Source organism: Bubalus bubalis, chromosome 7, assembly GCF_019923935.1.
Source record: "Bubalus bubalis isolate 160015118507 breed Murrah chromosome 7, NDDB_SH_1, whole genome shotgun sequence".
NCBI lineage: Eukaryota > Metazoa > Chordata > Mammalia > Artiodactyla > Bovidae > Bubalus > Bubalus bubalis.
The window spans coordinates 108,718,608-108,733,879 of NC_059163.1; the positions used below are offsets into that span (position 1 = coordinate 108,718,608).

At 38.4% G+C, this 15,272-nt stretch overlaps 1 protein-coding gene across 14 annotated transcripts in view; it reads right to left on the reverse strand.

Annotated features, from left to right (window-relative positions):
• Positions 1 to 15,272, reverse strand: part of CCSER1 (coiled-coil serine rich protein 1) — a 1,462,911-nt gene that overhangs the window by 614,616 nt on the left and 833,023 nt on the right. The gene's annotated exons all lie outside the window — the stretch shown is intronic.

Sequence of the window (15,272 nt, forward strand, 5' to 3'; positions counted from 1 at the left end):
GAGAAGGAAACAACAGAGGATAAGATGGTTGGAGGGCATCACTGACTCAATGGACATGAGCATGAATAAACTTCAGGAGTTGGTGATGGACAGGGAGGCCTGGTGGGCTGCAGACCATGGGGTCACAAAGAGTCGAACACGACTGAGTGACTGAACTGAACTGAATAGTTTGGATTTTTCTGAGTCTAGCACTAACTTTTCTCCTCCTCCCACCTTGGATAAAGTATACTTCCTATTCTATGGATGTTGGCTTTAATCAGAAACTGTCATTGGTTAAAGGGATCCTATGAAACATGATGCAATAATCATGCAGTTTGATATAGTTCCGCCCTTTGGTGGTCTAGCACTCAATGCCCTGAATGGCCCCCTTGTTCAAGAAAAACGAGGAAGCAGAGGAACCTCAGCCTGGAATCAAACCCAGTAAATCACAGTAGAACCCAGCACAACCAGAAGCAAACCACAATCCCATAAAGCAAAGAAATGAGTGTTTGTTGCCACTGGGTTTTGGGGAAGTTTGTAATGCATTATTATTATGGCAAGATGATGAGTAAAATGCCTAACCAAAACACCAAGGAAATGTTCAAGGGCAGATTGTGCAGTGTATTTCTCAGAATCACTCTGAAAGCACACTGTATTTGGTTAAGGCCATCAGGGCTGGCCATTTGTTCTGAAGTTTGCATTTCTTATTGTCAGGACTAGCACCTAGGAGAGCAAGGAGTTAAGAACCAACTCAAGGAATAGTATTCAGAAATAGCAATAACAACAAAGAAGTTTTCAAATGTTAATGATCAATTCCAAACAAGAAGCTAAAAATATAACAGTCAATATTCTTCAAAAATAATTTTAGGGAGATGTTTGAGGATGACATGACCCCAGAAAATACAATATAGATGTTGGAAATAGGTGAAGAGGTTACTGGGTGTTCCTTCCGGGTAGTGCTATGCATGGTGCACCTACTTCCCTATTGATGAGGCTGTTTTATAATTCTGTAGAAGCAGATGTTATCATAGAGAGTTTATAGGAAAGATGCAAATAATTTCTGCCCGATGGATAGACAACCCTAACAATCTTATTCTAACATTCTTCAATTTGCAACAGTTTTAACATCTCATGGATAACCTTATTATTGTATTGAATAAAATATTTGCTAGGCACTCATTTTATCATTGCATGACAATATGTTTTTAACTTTTTGAGGCTTACACTTTAATAACCTAAATATAAACAGGGACGGAAGAAGGATGGAGGCTTGCCTTTTAGGTTGGCAAGCAGGACCCAGCCAAGTGGCTGCACTACAGTGACGTATTGCAATTACACTTCCTGCCCCAGAGCTCTAGTGCAAAGAAAACAAAGGTTTACTATACATTCAAGCAGACATGCCAGGTATTGATCCTGGACAGACCTTACCCAAGGGGAAGAGAGGAAAACCACATGGAATATAATCAAAAGACAGCCACAGCATTTTGAAGGACAAGAGCTGAGCCATGTTACTCTTTTTCTTCCCCCAGCTCCTTACAGAATTTAGAAAGAAGATAAGGAAACCAGCAGAGGACTGGTTACTTATAAGTCTTATCAAAGCAAGCTTGTGTGGCAGAGATTAACAGTCACTTTAATGGGCAGTTGCTTTGCCTATGTATGTACTTTACATTTGAATTGTTCACGATCATAAAATAAGGATTATTTCTAATACAGAAAAAATTCATGAGTCTTAAACATTAAATAAAACTTGACAGATTTTCAAATATAGCCCTGAAGGATTCCACAAAAGTGTCCAACAGGTGCTCTTAATTAGGTACTAGAATTTGTAGGTCCCCTAACTAATTTAGAAGCTTTTTCAAGTAACTCAAGGTGCCTCTTCAAATTGTAAGACACTATTCTCTATTTTTCCCAACTGGGTGAATATGACTTTTTAAAGCTCCCTGCAGGTGCAAATTTAATTTATTATTTTCAGGAACCAAGACAGATGTCCTAGTTTTGACCATTTTATGTGTCAATATGTAATGATCTGTTAGCTGAGTGTTACTTCAGTATCTGAAGAAACAAAAAGGTTTTTCACCATGAGACACTGTCAGTTGAAAACCAGGAATCAGAGAGTGGCCGTACCAGCTTACAGTCATACCACACTGTTGGAGCGTGCCCCTTCTCCACATCCTTTCCAACACTGGTTATTTGTAGAGTTTTAAATGATCCACCATTCAGACCAGTGTGAGGTGGTACCATAATGTGGTTTTGATTTGCATTTCTCCAATAATTAGAAATGTTGAGCATCTTTCCATGAATCTATTGACCATCTGTATTCCTTCTTTGGAGAAATGTCTATTTAGGTCTTCTGCCCATTTTTCGATTAGGCTGTTTTGTTGTTGTTGTTCAGTTGTGTGGGTTGTTTGTATATTTTTGAAATTAAGCCCTGTGTCAATTGTGTCATTTGCAAATAATTTCTCCCACTCTGTAGACTATCTTTTCTTTTTGTTTATGGTTTTGTTTGCTGTGTAAAACTTTTTAAGTTTGATTAGGTCTTAATGGTTTATTTTTATTTTATTTCTATTATGTTGGGGGACCAACCTAAGAAAACAATTTTAACACTTTATATCAGAGAATGTTTTGCCTATGATTTCTCCTAGCAATTTTATGATGTCATGTCTTATGTTTAAGTCTTTAAGCCATTTTGAGCGTATTTTTGTGTATGGTGAGAGGGTGTGTTCTAACTTCATTGCTTCATATGCAGCTGTCCAACTTTGCTAACATCAACTGCTGAAGAAACTATTTCCTGTTTAATATTCTTGCTTCCTTTGTCAAAGATTATTTGACCATAGGTGTGTGGGTTTACTTCTGAATTATTGTAAAATCTAGCAATCCCACTCCTGGGCATTATCCAGACAAAATTCTAATTCAAAAGTTACATGTATCCCTATGTTCATATTAGCACTATTCACAATAGCCAAGATACAGAAGCAACCTAAATGTCTATATACAGATGAATGGATAAAGATGTGGTACATGTATACATATACATAAAATGGATAAACAACATGGTCCTGCTGTATAACACAGAGAACCATATTCAGTATCCTATGATAAGTCATAATGGAAAGGAATATAAAAAAGAATACATATATATGTATATGTCAAGATTGCCAGGAGAAATATCAACACCTCAGATATGCAGATGATACCACTCTAATTGTAGAAAATGAAGAGGAACTAAAGAGCCTCTTGATGAAGATGAAAGAGGTGAGCAAAAATGTTGGTTTAAAACTCAACTTTAAAAAAACAAAGATCATGGCATTTGATCCTATCATTTCATGGCAAATAGAGGGGAAAAAGTGGAAGCAGTAACAGATTTTATTTTCTTGGGCTCCAAAATCACTGCAGGTGGTGACTGCAGGCATGAAATTAATATACTTGGTTCTTGGAAGGAAAGCTATGACCAACCTAGACAGTGTATTACAAAGCAGAGACATTGCATGGCCAACAAAGGTCCACATAGCCAAAGCTATGCTTTTTCCAGTAGTCATATACAGATCTGAGAGTTGATCCATAAAGAAGGCTGAGCACTGAAGAATCGATGCTTTCAAATTGTGGTGCTGGAGAAGACTATTAAGAGTCCCGTGGACTGCAAGGAGATCAAACCAGTCAATCCTAAAGGAAACCAATCCTGAATAATCATTGGAAGGATAGTTGCTGAAGCTCCAAAACTTTGGCCACCTGATGCGAAGAGCAAACTCGCTGCAAAGACCCTGATTCCGGGAAAGATTGAAGGTACAAGGATAACGGGGCAGCAGACAATGAGATAGTTAGATAGCATCACTGACTCAATGGAAATGAATTTGAGCAAATTCTGGGAGATAGTGGAGGACAAAGGAAGCTGGTATGCTGAAGTTCACAGGGTCACAAACAGTGGGACAGGACTTGGTGACGGACAACAATATATATGTTTAACCGAATCACTCTGCTATACAGCTGAAACTACCACATTACTGTAAGTCCACTATACTTGAGTAAAAAAATTAAAAGGAAAAAAAAAAGCAGGAATGAGATCACCTAAGGGTTATAAACCAGATTAACTATCTCAGAGTTTATTACAAAGATGAGGAGATACCTGTCACAAAGGAATGTCATGAGGAAGTAGCTTTTGGACACAAGCAAACTTTGTCCATTCAACCCAATATGCTATTCAAATATCTTCCATTTCTATAGGTGATACAATACGAAAAGTTTGAGAAGCACTTTGAGGGAGTGTTTACTGCTGGGACTTTGATTTAATGTGACCTGAAACAGAATGTCTATGCTTGTTGGTTTAATTTCCTTCATTCAGTTTTTCTGTGAGCTAATGTTTGCCTGTTACAATCTCTTAGAAGTGATTTTCCAGATCTTGTATCAGGGATTAAAATCAACATAAGCATGGCATTCCTGAAAAGTGACATCTGCCTTGTGCTTTGCAAGTCCCTGGCATCCTTCATTCAGAGGATACTGAGTGTCTGCTTATGACCAGCTACTCGTAAGTGCAGAGGTAAGGTAATGGCGGGGAGGGCGGGGTAGGGGAGACTAAAATCCTTGCCTTCCTTGACTCTGTATTCAAATGGGCAGAAGGGAATTCAGACATAAAATATGAATATATTAGATGGTGATAAGTACTTGGAGAAAAATTAAGCAAGAAAGGGAAACAGGGAATGCAAGCTGGATATTTACAATATTGTTTAGGCCAGGAAAGACATTTAAGAGCACTGAGCACTTACACACTTAGCATGATTTCATAGCAAATGGACGGGGAACGATGGAAAAGTGAGAGACTTTATTTTCTTGGGCTCCAACATCACTGTAGATGGTGACTGCAGCCAGGAAATTAAAAGATGCTTTTGCTCCTTGGAAGAAAAGCTATGACCAACCTAGATAGCATATTAAAAAGCAAAGACATTATTTTGCCAAAAAAGGTCCTCCTTGTCAAAGCTATGATTTTTCCAGTAGTCATGTATGGACGTGAGCATTGGACCATAAAGAGAGCTGCATGCCAAAGAATTGATGCTTTTGAACTGTGGTGAACTGAGAGTCCCTTGGACTGCAAGGAGATCAAACCAGTTAATCCTAAAGAAAAATATACCCTGAATATTCTTTGGAAGGACTGATGCTGAAGCTCCAAACTTTGGCCACCTGTTGTGAAGAACTGACTCATTGGAAAAGACCCCGATGCTGGAAAAGATTGAAGGCAGGAGGAGAAGGGGACAACAGAGGATAATTTGGTTGGATGGCATCACTAACTCAATGGACTTGAGTATGAGCAAGTTCCTGGAGTTGGTGGTGGACAGAGAAGCCTGACGTGCTGGAGTCCATGGGATTGCAGAGTCGGACGTGACTGACCGACTGAACTACTACTACAACTGAGCATGATGGTATCTGGCAGAACATAAACCAGGTAGAGGAATCAGAAGAGGAAACTTCTGAGGCTGGAGACAGGCACGCAAAGAAGAAACAAAGCCAATGTTATAACAGAAAGGTCTTAGAACATCGAAGACGCTGGAGAATGAATGGGGCAACTGTTAGGTGTGTAAGGACTTTAAATCTCACCCACAGTGAGGCTAGAAGTCATTGGAGGGTTTTGAGCAGAAGCCTCCTGACCGTTATTTCGTATGTTAATAAAGTTGGTCTCCTTCAAATATTTACAAAGTCAATCTCATCCCCCCATAACAAAACATGTGTGTTCATTATAAGAAAAAAACAGCAGCCATGAGTATAAAAGGAAATAGAAATAATAATATCTCTACATAAATAGCTTGATACAGTAAAATACTAGTGTCTAATAAAATACTCAGTTCAGTTCAGTCTCTCAGTTGTGTCCGACTCTTTGTGACCCCATGAATCGCAGCACACCAGGACTACTTGAACATCACCAACACCCAGAGTTTACAAACTCATGTCTATCGAGTTGGTGATGCCATCCAGCCATCTCATCCTCTGTCGTCCCCTTCTCCTCCTGCCCCCAATCCCTCCCAGCATCAGAGTCTTTTCCTATGAGTCAACTCTTTACACAAGGTGCTCAAAGTATTGGAGTTTCACCCCCAACATCAGTCCTTCCAATGAGACTCAGGACTGATCTCCCTCAGCATGGACTGGCTTGATCTCCTTGCAGTCCAAGGGACTCTCAAGAGTCTTCTCCAACAACACAGTTCAAAAGCATCAATTCTTTGGCGTTCAGCTTTCTTCACAATCCAATTTTCACATCCATACATGACCACTGGAAAAACCATAGCCTTGACTAGATGGACCTTTGTTTGCAAAGTCATGTCTCTGCTGTTGAATATGCTATCCAGGTTGATCATAACTTTCCTTCCAAGGAGTAAGCGTCTTTTAATTTCATGGCTGCAGTCACCATCTGCAGTGATTTTGGAGCCCCCAAAAAAATAAAGCCTGACACTGTTTCTACTCTTTCCCCATCTATTTCCCATGAAGTGATGGGGCCAGATGCCATGATCTTAGTTTTCTGAATGTTGAGCTTTAAGCCAACTTTTTCACTCTCCTCTTTCACTTTCATCAAGAGGCTTCTTAGTTCCTCTTCACTTTCTGCCGTAAGGGTGCACATCTGAGGTTATTGATATTTCTTCCGGCAATCTTGATTCCAGTCTGTGCTTCATCCAGCCCAGCGTTTCTCATGATGTACTCTGCATAGAAGTTAAATAAACAGCGTGACAATATACAGCCTTGACGTACTCCTTTCCTATTTGGAACCAGTCTGTTGTTCCATGTCCAGTTCTAACTGTTGCTTCCTGACCTGCATATAGGTTTCTCAAGAGACAGGTCAGGTGGTCTGGTATTCCCATCTCTTGAAGAATTTTCCACAGTTTATTGTGATCCACACAGTCAAAGGCTTTGGCATAGTCAATAAAGCAGAAATAGATGTTTTTCTGGAACTCTCTTGCTTTTTCCATGATCCAGTGGATGTTGGCAATTTGAATACTGGTTCCTCTGCCTTTTCTAAACCTGCCTGAACATCTGGGAGTTCACAGTTCACGTATTGCTGAAGCCTGGCTTGGAGAATTTTGAGCACTATATGCTAGCATGTGAGATGAGTGCAATTGTGTGGTAGTTTGAGCATTCTTTGGCATTGCCCTTCTTTGGGATTGGAATGAAACTGACCTTTTCCAGTCCTGTGGCCACTGCCGAGTTTTCCAAATTTGCTGGCATATTGAGTGCAGCACTTTCACAACATCATCTTTTAGTATCTGAAATAGCTGAAGTGGGATTTCATCACCTCCACTAGCTTTGTTCATAGTGATGCTTTCTAAGGCCCAGTTGACTTTGCATTCCAGAATGTCTGGCTCTAGGTGAGTGATCACACCATTGTGATTATCTGGGTCATGAAGAACTTTTTTGTATAGTTCTTCTTGTATTCTTGCCACCTCTTCTTAATATCTTCTGCTTCTGTTAGGTCCATACCATTTCTGTCTTTTATTGTGCCCATCTTTCTATGAAATGTTCCCTTGCTATCTCTAATTTTCTTGAAGAAATCTCTAGTCTTTCTCATTCTGTTGTTTTCCTCTATTTCTTTGCATTGATTGCTGAGGAAGGCTGTCTTATCTCTCCTTGCTATTGTTTGGAACTCTGCATTCAGATGCTTATATCTTTCCTTTTCTCCTTTGCTTTTCACTTCTCTTCTTTTCACAGCGATTTGTAAGGCCTCTCCAGAGAGCCATTTTGGTTTTTTGCATTTCTTTTTCATGGGGATGGTCTTGATCCCTGTCTCCTGTACAATGTCACGAACCTCCATCCATAGTTCATCAGGCACTCTGTCTATCAGACTTGATCCCTTAAATCTATTTCTCACTTTCACTGTGTAATCATAAGGCATTTAAGTCATACCTGAATGGTCTAGTGGTTTTCCCCACTTTCGTCAATTTCAGTCTGAACTTGGCTATAAGGACTTCATGATCTGAGCCACAGTCAGCTTCCGGTCTTGTTTTTGCTGACTGTATAGAGTTTTTCCATCTTTGGATGCAAAGAATATAATCAATCTGATTTCAGTGTTGACCATCTGGCGATGTCCATGTGTAGAGTCTTCTCTTGTGTTGTTGGGAGAGAGTGCTATGATCTGTGCGTTCCCTTGGCAAAACTATTAGTCTTTGCCCTGCTTCATTCCAAGGCTAAATTTGTCTGTTACTCCAGGTGTTTCTTGACTTCCTACTTTTGCATTCCAGTCCCCTATAATGAAAAGGATATCTTTTGGGGCTGTTATTTCTAAAATGTCTGGTAGGTCTGCAAAGAACCATTCAACTTCAGCTTCTTCAGTGTACTGGTTGGGGCATAGGCTTGGATTACTGTGATATTGAATGGTTTGCCTTGGAAATGAACAGAGATCATTCTGTTGTTTTTTGAGATTGCAGCCAAATACTGCATTTCGGACTCTTTTGTTGACCATGATGGCTACTCCATTTCTTCTAAGGGATTCCTGCCCACAGTAGTAGATATAATGGTCATCTGAGTTAAATTCACCCATTCCAGTCCGTTTTAGTTTGCTGATTCCTAGAATGTCAACGTTCACTCTTGCCATCTCCTGTTTGACCCGTTCCAATTTGCCTTGATTCATGGACCTAACATTCCAGGTTCCTATGCAATAGTGCTCTTTACAGCACTGGACCTTGCTTCTATGCCAGTCACACCCACAACTGGGTATTGTTTTTGCTTTAGCTCCATTCCTTCATTCTTTCTGGAGTTATTTCTCCACTGATCTCCAGTAGCATATTGGGCACTTAACGACCTGGGGAGTTCCTCTTTCAGTGTCCTATCATTTTGCCTTTACATACTATTCATGGGGTTCTCAAGGGAAGAATACTGAAGTGGTTTGCCATTCCCTTCTCCAGTGGACCACATTCTGTCAGACCTCTCCACCATGACCCATCTGTCTTGGGTGGCCCCATATGACATGGCTTAGTTTTATTGAGTTAGACAAGGCTGTGGTCCATGTGATCAGATGGCTAGTTTTCTGTGATTATGGTTTATTAGATGCTACTAATGGAGAAGGCAATGTCACCCCACTCCAGTACTCTTGCCTGGAAAATCCCATGGATGGAGGAGCCTAGTAGGCTGCTGTCCATGGGGTCACTAAGAGTCGGACACGACTGAGCGACTTCACTTTCACTTTTCACTTTCATGCATTGGAGAAGGAAATGGCAACCCACTCCAGTGTTCTTGTCTGGAGAATCGCAGGGACTGGGGAGCCTGGTGGGCTGCTGTCTACGGGGTTGCAGAGTCGGACATGACTGAAGTGACTTAGCAGCAGCAGCAGCAGATGCTAATAAAATACTCGGAGAAGGTGATGGCATCCCACTCCAGTACTCTTGTCTGTAAAATCCCATGGATGGAGGAACCTGGTGGGCTGCAGTCCAAGAGGGTCATGAAGAGTCAGACACGTTGAGCGACTTCACTTTCACTTCACTTTCATGCACTGGAGAAGGAAATGGCAACTGACTCCAGTGTTCTTGCCTGGAGAATCCCAGGGACAGGGGAGCCCGGTGAGCTGCCATCTATGCGGTTGCAGAGAGTTGGACACGACTGAAGCGACTTAGCAGCAGCAGCAATAAAATACTAGTATCTAATAAAATGCTAATAAAATCTTTTCTCTCTCTACCCCATCTGTGTGTGTGTGTGTGTATGCCTGAATGTGAGTTTTGAACTCTTCACTTTAGGTGCTCATACTGAATATGCCTTCTGAGAATTATTTATTCTGTACAATGTTGCTATTTCAGTCATTGTTCAGCTCTGCAAAATAGGAGTTTTGATGAAAATCAACCATTTTATCACTTAGTGATCATTCTTAGTTTTTTTTTTTTTTTAAACAGACTACTTTCCATCTACACGTAAGAATGAATTTCGAAGTTATAATAATAGATTGAAATTTTTTTCACATTTCACTAAGTGAAACTTGCTTCACTAGGATTTACAAATAAATAATCACATGGAGATGGAGACCACCAATGTATTACATTTGTTTATCATTTGGAACATGTTTTTTTTTACTCCCACACTAAGTGGTAGCTGAAATGACTATTTATGTGAACAGGAAAAATACGAAGCTAATATTACCAATTTTTAAAAATACCCAGGATAATATCTGTACTAAGAATTCCTTCAACTTTTTGTGATATACTAATCTAATCTACTTTCATAAGACAAACATCTAGTGAATATTGAATAAATTGTAAATTAAGTGTAAATTAAAAATTGAATAAGTGGCTAATCTAATATTAAAATTCAATAAAAATTTAAATGTTAACTACAAAAATGTCCTGATTATAATAAATATGTTTCTGAGAGAAAGAATAAATATAGAAGCATTATTATCGGTCCTCTAGAATCCTCTCATTTTGAAGCACGGAAAATACACTTTATGGTGGAAATATAGGATGTTTGATTTCATGCAGTCACATACTAAATAAGTAAATAATAAGTAAAATATTACAGAAAGTATAGATTTCAAATGGAGTACATAAAATATCTCCAAAGTGAACGCTAACAAAAATAATGAGTCAGTGGTAGTATTTGTCCATAAAATACTGACTAATATCATAGATGGTACACACAGCTTTGCTGAGAAGCAAGACGGAATAAAATTGAAGGAAAAGTTAAGAACCTCTTCTGTTATGAGAGTTCTGCAGAGCTTTATAATTTTTTTGCACTGTTCAGGAGTTGACTGAAAAAGTGATGCAGACTTACAAGATGATAGAGATGTTTTTTCATGTCTGCTGCTTTTTCTTTGAAGGCTTACAGGTAAAAACAACTCACTTAATAAAACCTATACTATGCATTCAATTATTTTATGAAGGGCCAAAAAAGATGAATCAATACAAAATTCTCTACATAAATATATGAATTTACCTGTGAAATACAGAATACTGAAGTATAAATATGCACACTTATCTATAAAAATAAAGGAATATTTATCTGCAACAGTATTAAACATGTTTGTATAAAAGGATATATATATGTATGTACACAAGCATATATATATATATATGTTCAAACGGATGCAACAAACATGAAAGAAATTAGATTAAATAAAGTCTTTCTCTCTTTATTAACTTTCAACTATTTAAATTATAATATCTTCTAAAACACTTCTAGGGTGTATAATCTAAACAATGCCATGTCAATATTAAAAAATCATAAAATATTGAATGATTATTGCTAATAAAAATTTCTTTGTATAATATTATTTGTATAAATCTCTATTTTTAAGTGAAATAAAATAAAACACTATTTTAAATAAGAATTTCTTTCCTATAACTAAATCAGAAACATTTTTCCGTGATTATTATGAGATGATCAACTTAATTTCCAACATTTTAAACTTTCTGGCTTATATCAAAAGTTTATCACTAATACACCAGAGTCATTTCTGATTTTGTAACCACCACAAAAGTTAATTAGATAATAAAATATATTTTTAAATATATGAATGTACATAGAGATGGAATATGTAATTTCACTAAAATTATGTAAGAAAATCATTTGTACTGAAAAATAACATACAAAACTATATTAGGGGATAGATACAGGAAGATAAATATTAAAGCACAAATGATCTAAATAGTTTTTCCTATCATCCATAAATTTAGAGTTTTGAAAAAATATTTAAAACTCTGAATCATTGACAGATTTCTGTGTGTGTGTATCTCAAGGGTATTTTTAGGATACAATATGTATATGATTTCCAAAGTCTGATGGGGTCAGATAGAAGAACATGTAAAAACAGTCTAAAATTATTATTTCCCTAAATACTTTGACTCAAATATTGTCATGGGAAGATGATGCGTTGAAAACAGAAATGTTCAGAGGTAACCTTCGAGAACATGATAGGCTACCCTGAGCTAAAAGAGACCCAGTTCTGAGTCAGTTGTAAGAAGGGGACTACAGAAATAATGTATTTACGAGTATGACTTTACCATGCTTCCCAGGTAGAAAGTAACACTGTGAGATGGTTAAAAAAAAAAAAAAAGCCCTTTGTTATATTCCTGACAGACGCTATAGCACATCTTAGTTAATAAGATGTTAATAGATTTCTTAGTTAATAGAAATCAATAAGGATTTCAGCATTTTTTCATGACTAACACCTAGAGCAGGTTTCCTGACTTGGCTATATTCATATGTTGGGCTGAACAATTCTTTGCTGTTGGGCATGTCTTGTGCATTATAGGATATTAAGCAGCACCCCCCTCTACACACCAGATGCCAGATGCATTCTCCAACTGTGATAACTAAAAATGTCTCAGGGAACTGCCTGATGTTCCCTGGGAGGGTGAGGGGCTGGATGGGAAATTGCTCCTGATTTTCATTGTTCTAGAAAAGGTAATAAAAAAGAATTAACCTAAGTTACCTAGAGATTTTCATTCTCTGGCTCTCCTCTCACAGTTAGATTTAACATTTTCTTTTCAAGCATTTGCTTTGCCACATTTTAATAAATACTTCCTTATGGAATCAACAAAAAGAAAATGCCTTTTATGCCCCAATGAAAGGTTCCTTTACCATTGAATTTTACTGCAATGATTTAACTTTTAGTTTTTCTTTCTTAATATTCCATGAAAAATGAACAAGTGTTTTATTCCTATTCATGAGAGTAAAGTGAGAAAAGGACTGTGTGTGTGTGTGTGTGTTGTGTGTGGGTAAAATTAACATTAAGACAATACTAGAGTCATTTGGGAGAAGGCAATGGCACCCCACTCCAGTACTCTTGCCTGGAAAATCCCATGGACGGAGGAGCCTGGTAGGCTGCAGTCCATGGGCTTGCTAAGAGTCGGACACGACTGAGCGACTTCACTTTCACTTTTCACTTTCCTGCATTGGAGAAGGAAATGGCAACCCACTCCAGTGTTCTTGCCTGGAGAACCCCAGGGACGGGGGAGCCTGGTGAGCTGCTGTCTCTGGGGTCGCACAGAGTCGGACACGACTGAAGCAACTTAGCAGCAGCAGCAGCAGCAAAGTCATTTGACTATGACTGGAAAAGTTCACGTTCAGTATCGTAAGCATCAGGTTCACGGACATCTTTGCCACAAGCGTTTTTGCTGCAAACATTTTCACCACATAACTAATTGGCTACAACGCAATTGTGCCATTAAGAAAAAGATAAACAATGAAACAGGTAGATTAAAAAGGACATAATGAAACATGAGAAAAGACTGACAGAATTACACAGACTTTATTGTGAAATACAAGATATCTGAATGCATTTAAAATGTGTGTAGGTTCATGTCAACGCTATGCAAATAACATTTCATTTTGTGGGCTGCACCTGAGCAGTTTGTCTTCCAAGTCTTTTGTTCACAGTATATAATAGTTTTTTGTTTTTTTTGTTTTTTGCTTACTTATTTGTCTCTTCATTTGGCATCACACTTCTTTTTCACGAATATTTATTCCTTCATTTGGAGAGGTATCAGCTTCCAAACACCAGGATGTATATTTGTATCTGAGTTTTGTACTGCATTGTGAAAACCTCTACACTGTTATTTGTTCTTTGTCACATGTCATCGATGAATGTTCCAAACTTCTGTGGGAAATGTGGCTGCAACTCTGCATGTAGTGTGTTTTTAAATATGAAACCAATGATGTTCCAGCCTGGCAGAGCAGAGACTAGAACCTGTCCCATGACTTGAGGGTGCGGCAAAATGCGCCCTCGTGATTGTCCTAGTAAGTATGCTGAACGGACATTCTTGGGGCAGGACATGCTCTCTGCTCCTGCTTCACTGCCTAACCCTGCATCCGTCTCCATGAAAACAAAACAAGTTATTCCTTATCAACAGCAAAGCCTGCGCTAATCAAACTCCCTAGTATCACTATTCCCTAAAAATCTCATGTGACTTCTGCCAACAAAAATGCGGGCTCAAATGAGTCATTTTGTCTTCTTGCCATGGAGAGCAGGAGGGCCCTCTGAGTCCCCTCTTGTCAAATTATATGTGATTGTCTTTTCATTACCCTCTTGCCCCCCGTTTTAGGTCTTTCTCACCCGCTGTGCTAGATGCAGCAAACTCTTGGGACAAATCATGAGTTCAGTTCAGTTCAGTCACTCAGTTGTGTCCGACTCTTTGCAACCCCATGAGTCGCAGCATGCCAGGCCTCCCTGTCCATCACCAACTCCCGGAGTCTACCCAAACCCATGTCCATTGAGTCGGTGATGCCATCCAGCCATCTCATCCTCTGTCATCCCTTCTCCTCCTGCTCCCAATCCTTCCCAGCATCAGGGTCTTTTCCAATGAGTCAACTCTTCGCATGAGGTGGCCAAAGAGTTTCAACTTCAACATCAGTCATTCCAATGAACACCCAGGACTGATCTCATTTAGGATAGACTTGTTGGATCTCCTTGCAGTCCAAGGGACTCTCAAGAGTCTTCTCCAACACCACAGTTCAAAAGTATCAATTCTTCGGCTCTCAGCTTTCTTCACCATCCAATTCTCACATCCATACATGACTACTGGAAAAACCATAGCCTTGACTAGATGGACCTTTGTTGGCAAAGTAATGTCTCTGCTTTTAAATATGCTATCTAGGTTGGTCATAACTTTCAAATCATCATCATCTATCAACTCAATAAAACCATCAACAATGTCACTAACTGGAAGAAATGTTCATGCCTTTTAAACCCAACTGTCAGATCAAAAAGTGTCAACCAGTTATTTATCTTTCAAAACAAAGATGTCAAAGCAAAAGTACCTAGAACCAGAAATATTAGCCTCAACATTAGAGCTCATGTATGATAATTACCTCAATATTGCCTCCTTAGAAAATCTAACTTCTACTTGCAATAATAAAAAAACAGAGGAAAACATTTAAAAGCATTGAGAATAAAAATTACAACCATCCTCAACAAAAGTCTTCAAATGTGTCTATCATTTGAATAGACTTCAAAGTCTATTTCTCTTTGAATGACATGCCAAGAGTTAATCAAATATGAATTTTTACATCATGTCTTCAATATTATTCACTATATATATATATATATATATATAATCATACTGGGTTTTTAACAAACCTTGTGAACCTTATGGCAGAATACATTGCCAGTAGATTTTATGAAAATTAACACAGAACACCACTTTACCCACACTTTCAGTACTCTTCTTTATTGTGAAATATTGAAACAAAAGGAAGAAAAACATGTTTTTTTCTCTACTTTCTAAAATATTCTCTACTGAAAACATGGTTATGCCCTTCACAGCATTCTCTTCCCTTTCAGCCAAACGATTATCTTTTGAATGAAATTCCTCAACAGTTATTGAGCACTTCTATCAAAAGTA